The sequence below is a fragment of the Mus musculus genome, chromosome 13 (genome assembly GCF_000001635.26).
Source record: "Mus musculus strain C57BL/6J chromosome 13, GRCm38.p6 C57BL/6J".
In the NCBI taxonomy this organism is placed as follows: domain Eukaryota; kingdom Metazoa; phylum Chordata; class Mammalia; order Rodentia; family Muridae; genus Mus; species Mus musculus.
The window spans coordinates 58,682,801-58,688,811 of NC_000079.6; the positions used below are offsets into that span (position 1 = coordinate 58,682,801).

Genomic DNA, 6,011 nt, shown 5'->3' on the forward strand with positions numbered 1-6,011 from the left:
TTTTCCTGGTTCTTCCACCCCCTGTCACCTTGTGCCCCGTGTAACTGGCTAGGGCAATCTGGAACAGCCGTATGGTCCTCTCGGGCTTTGGTTTTAAATGCAGAAAATTAGGTGGCCGGGGACTCAGGTTTGGAAATTACAGTTTAGGTCCTTGTCTCTCAAGTCTGTGAACTTGTCAGAATCTCTTTTAGTGAACTTTATCTCATCCTGTGAAACTGAACAGAACACAGACAAATAACACAGACAGCTAAGGGCAAGACACCTGTGGAGTGCAGCTTCTGCCAACTGACACTGAACACTGTCAACCCTTACTTTTTGGATGGCAATATCTTTTCATAAAATAGCAGAATGACTTAAATCTATTCAGGCGTTGAGAGCCTGGAATACCCTGCTTATAGGTTCTGGAGAGAGGTCAGTCCTTAAGAACCTTGGCTGCTCTTACAAAGGACCTAGGTTTAGTTCCTTATGCCTTCATGGTGGCTCACAACCTTTTGTAACTGTAACTCCAGTTCTGGGGCATCTGGCACCCTCTTCTGGCCTCTGTAGGCAGTGCGCGCACACACACACACACACACACACACACACACACACACACACACACACACACACATATACACGTGCATGCAGACAAAGGCACTGTCACGCACATAAAATAGAAAGTTAGAAGTCTATTTATAAGCTGGGCATTGGTGACACACACCTTTAATCCTAGCACTTGGGAGGCAGAGTCAGGTGGATTTCTGAGTTCGAGGCCAGGCTGGTTTACAGAGTGAGTTCCAGGACAGCCAGGGCTATACAGATAAACCCTGTCTCATAAAAAACAAAACAACAACAACAACAACAACAAAAACAAAAACAAAAACAACAAAAAACAAAAAAACAAAACAAAAGTCTATATATACATTTTTAGGTTTTTGAAATCCGAGGAGTTGCTTGTTCATGCATCTGTCTTGACTGGAAAGTCACCCAACAGTTACAGCTGCTGACAGGCCAGGTGCATACTCTTCACCTCCGAGAGCATCTTTGGTGGTGTCTAGGTATGCATCACAGCATCCAGAAGTTGGTGGTGGGGGAGATAATTTTTAACCCAGTGTTTTGAGTCCTTACATTTACTTTGTCATTTGGTCCCCTGTTTAAAATCAAAACATCAGACTTTTAGGTGTTTGAATTCAACTACTTTAAAAGCTGCTCATTGGTTTATATCACACATTGCCTTACAGTAAGAAATCTTAGAAAAATTAAGACCCTTAGGTTGACATCAAGTCTGGGTGGCCCATGAGAGAATCAGCATCAGACTCACAGGTAACCGAGGCACAGATGGGTTAATTAGACAGAAATAAATTAGAAATTAAATAGAATTAAAGAGGAGGTATTACCCACTGGGAGCCCAGAAAAATGGTTGTAGAATTAAGTAAAAGTAAATTAGACTCCTTCTGTAAAATTAAACGGGAGCTATCGGCCCACAGGCACAGCTCCTTGACTTGTCATTTAAGCGCTGATATTAAAGATAGTGTAGAAAACCAAAGAACTTATTTATTATGCCATAGAAGGTGGGGCTGAGAGAGAGAAACCCTGCCATTGTCTGTGCATCCTGCCTGGGGTAGGATAGCCAGCGAAGGGAGGGTGAAGTCATGGAAGAGTGCCCCTCAGGGGACGCTCCTTTCCTGGCTCACATAAAGGATCCCTCAATGTCATCTGCCTGTGTCCCATGATCTACATAAACCTTCTAGTCACTAAAGGCCTTCGTAGGATATTGGTAAGGATAGAAGACAACAGGAGCATACCACCCCTCTAACTGAAGCTGGGGTGACATTGACTCATTGCAGTAAATCTCCAGCCCCAATAAGCCCATGTAAAAATACACAGCTCAGTTATAATACTTATAAGCTGCATGCCTAGAGTGGGCAGATTTACCACTACTATTCCCAGCTATGAGATTCCTTGCTACCTGAGGCTTCTCTGGGCCATGTGGTTCTGCTCCATCTTCCTTCTACCTCCTCTTCCTCTGTCCTTCCTCCTCTCTTTCCCTCTCTTACCCCACTCTCTAAAACCCCCAGTCCCACCTTTCCCTTCCACGGCCCAATCACAGGCTCTAGCCTTTATTTGACCAGTTAGAATGGGGAAAAGATTCACAGATCACCTGAGTATGTGATCCATTCCTCATCAGGGCAGCCGCTCTGGAGGAAGCAGAATTAACATCTGAATATAAGCAAGACCAGGACAACCCACAACATGTATTACTGGGTCTTGGACAGGGGAGATGTGGTGACTGTAGCAGATCTCACTGGGTGGCAAAGCCAGGGACAGTCCCATGCTGACACACCTGCCTAGTTTACTACTGACACTGGAAAACAAACACCTAGCCACCCACCCCTGCTCTATTAAAAATGTCTTTGATGATATTTCTCTTCGATGATATTTCTCTTGAAGGATTTATTATTTTTTCACTTGTATGAGTCTGCATGAATTTATACGCAGAACATGCATTTGGGGTCCTGTGGAAGGTAGGAGAGGGTGGAGTTACAAGTGGTTGTGAACTTCCAGGTGGGAGGGGGAACTGAACTCAGGTCCTTCACAAGAGCAGCCAAAGCCCTCTCCTGCCCCAGTGACATTCACTGGAAGCATCCCAGCCTGTGTAGAGCTTGGTCATCATCTTAGTTTCACTGGACTCTCTCCCTCTACCAGGAAGGTGTCACCCATAAAGGACAAAGTCACGAAACACAGAGAAAGCAGCCAAGGTGTACCAGGGAGGAGGCATATGGGGTACCCACCTTCTTGTGCTGGGAATGCCTCTTGCCCACTGTAAGTGAATGTCCTGACCATTCCATTCACTGACTTTAATCTTACTGTAGCATTGGAATTCCCCAAGAAGCCGTGGAAGGCCCAGCATCTAGACCTACTTAGACTACAATAAACTATTCATCTGTTGCTAGCCAGTCAGCATTCCCCTGATAACACAATTATGTTTATACCGTGGTATTCCAGCAAATACATTTTAGACCCCTCTAGTCAACCACAGGACAATAGTCTTGAACCACAAGATAAGAACCACAGACATAACTTTTCAAGTAGGTGATTTTTAAATTTAATTCTATTCACATCAATCTCTGCTTTCATGGCACTATGGCTGGGATTGGGAACCACGGCCTTTGCCTGGGGTGTGTGTATGTGGCAACATTCTGCCCCATGGACAGGTGGTATCCATAGAGAACTAAAAACCAAAACAAATGCTGGCTTGCTTTGCATCGTCACATGTGCGGATGACAACGCCAGTGATGAATGCTTGAACAGAGAGCATCTCCGTTAATCCAGAGCAGTGGTTCCCAACTATCCTGATGCTGCGATCCTTTAATAAGGTTCATCTCTTTCTGCTGACCCCAACCATAGCTTTATTTGTGTTGCTACCCCATACCTCTAATTTTGCAGCATTAGGAACCATCATGTAAATATTTTTGGAGATAGAGGTTTGACAAAAGGGGTTGTAACCCACAGGTTGAGAACCACTGGTCTAAATTCTAAAAAATTACTAGTATGACATCTGGAACCGAAGAACAACTCAGGCTTGACTAGAACAGGGAGGGGAAGGTGAGTGGAGGGGTGGACGGCAAGAGGCAGACCTGTTGGGTCTCCCTTTCTCAGTTGATGTGAGCACCCCTGAGTGTCTGCTGCTGCTGCTGAAGTAAAGTTTTAAACTATTCCTGTCCATTCAGTCACTCTACTTTTCAATAGACAATACTCTGACATGGTTCAAATAACAAGATGTGTAAAACATCACCCCCCCAAAAAAAACTGTCTCCCACTGACCTGCATCCATCGCTGCCCAGTTGTCCGGGGTCCCTCCTGCACCCAGGCAGTCAACCTTGTGATTATGGGTGATTGCTTCTAGTTTGTTTGCAAGTGTGCCTGCAAAAATACAAGTGAGCAGTGCTCACATCTGGTCTGAGCAATTACAGAGTGTGCTAGCAATTTGCACCTCAAATCTTAAGCCTTTAATTCAGTAAATTTGGTGTGGTGGAGGGACATAGACCAGATAAAACACGTCTGCCTGCAGCGCAGAGTCCACGTACCAGTCTGTGAATTTATCGAGTGGAGAAAGTGTGGAATGTCTGCTGCCTCAGACAAGGAAGAATGTGGGCATCTTTCTTTTACTATTGGTCCACTCCCTTGCTTCTATCCGTCCCTCCCCTCTTCTCTCTTCCCCTGTACTACATTTCCCCTCCAGTATTTTCTCTGCTCCTTCCCCTCCCCAACTCCCCCTCCTCTGCTGACTGCCCTAGGCTGTTCTCAGTTCTGATCAGAGAAGCTTCCTCTTGCAGTAGGCTGTGGTCACTGCAGACTCCCAACTGGCCAAAGCTCTAAGAGTAAGTGACTCTGATTGTTCAGCTCTAGATGGGACATCTGTATTGCTTCTGCACCCTACTGAGGCTCAGGGAACACCCCAGGGTGCAGAGCATAAAAGCTGGAAGATGAAGAGGGTGCTGTGAAATGCTTTCCCATGAACAGGGAATGGCCACCACACTCATGAGCTCAATGGCACCTGTGGTTACCTAACAAGACCCACACAAGATCAAGCTAGCCAAAATTCCAGCATGGACTGGGGAGAGGTTTATAAGGCCACACCTTTATCTGAGGAGCTATTGACAGTTGATGGCTTTTGAAAGAGAGAGAGTCAATTTTGAGGAGTTTATGGCCACTGACAGTTTATACCCATATGCATAAACTCCCAGCAGCCTGCATAGCACCTTCTGGCCCCGTGAAAACTAGCCATCATGGAGGACATTTCTCAATCGGTTTGAGACTTATTTCTTTATATCCTGAAGCCAAGTCTGTGGTATTTTTAACAATTGTGTTAGGGCTGGCAATCAAGTGCAATGCCAATACCCTATGTTGTTTAAGAGAGCTCTGTGGACTCCCTGACATAACTGCTTGGACAGTTTATGCAGCCATATGTGGGCTGAGAAGCAATGACTGGACTCAGTGGGCTATCTGAAAAGAGAAGAGGACGTAAAACTGGCAAGAGATGATTTAGGGGAAGTTAAAAAGGGGAAATGGGAAGGAGGGTAGATGTGATAAAACATTTTGTATATAAAATTCTTAAAGAGAGACAGAAAGTGCAATGAAATTGATGCCACCTGTGACCTAGCATTCAGCAAACTCCAACGCAGTGCAGAAACACCATCCCAGGGGCTCTTGATATCCAGTGCATCATTCTGAAGCTACCCTTCCTTCCTTCCTTCCTTCCTTCCTTCCTCCCTCCCTCCCTCCCTCCCTCCCTCCCTCCCTCCCTCCCTCCCTCCCTCCCTCCCTTCCCTCCTTCCCTCCTGTCTCACCAATATGCCATTTTGAAAAATAACTTGGTGTGGTGGATTATCCAGCTTTGGACTTTCAGCCAGTCTGTAATTCAGGGCTGATCTTGGGTGGTCTTGGAGGGATTCAGTTTGTGTAGCTTAATGAGGAAGATGGTGTCTCCCCTCAGCAGAGCAGCTGTTCATGGTTCTCTGTCTCCTCACACTTGTGACTGTGTGGCCCTTGCATGCGTGCCTTTGAGAAGCCTCATGTTTGCAGGGTTCCTTTCCTCATTCTGCAGGATTAATGGTACAGTGAGTTTTGTCCTAGAGAGGAGACAGGAGGTCTGTGGCTGGAGGAGGAGGGTCAACTTCCCCTTTCTCTGAGGAGATTCCATTTTCAGGATTCCTGGGGGTGACTCCCTCTGTTCTCTCCCCTCCTCATTTCCTGGAGGTCAGACAGAGATTAGAGGACTGTGGGCTGTATGTTCCACCTTCTTGAGACAAACAGATCGCTGTTCCTCTGGGGTTATTCATTTCTCCCTCTCCTGGCTTCCTCTTACCACAGTCACTCTCCCTCACCTCTCCCACATAGATTCTGATGCTTATGTTTCCTGAAGTGATTCAGGTCCCTCAGTTTTCCTCATACTTAAAGCTTGGTACGGACTAGCCCTCTGCCCTCCCTGCTCTCTCTCCTTTCCCCTCCCCACTCCCCATCCCCTCCCC

The 6,011-nt window shown here is 46.2% G+C and overlaps 1 long non-coding RNA gene across 1 annotated transcript; it reads right to left on the minus strand.

The window, feature by feature from the left end:
* Positions 1-871: 871 nt before the first annotated feature.
* Gm34058 lies at positions 872-5,605 on the minus strand. The gene is made up of 3 exons (XR_382519.3): positions 5,331-5,605; positions 3,805-3,903; positions 872-1,129 (listed from the first exon to the last, which is right to left on the minus strand). It is a non-coding gene; the product is annotated as a predicted gene, 34058 (long non-coding RNA).
* Between the last annotated feature and the right edge of the window lie 406 nt (positions 5,606-6,011).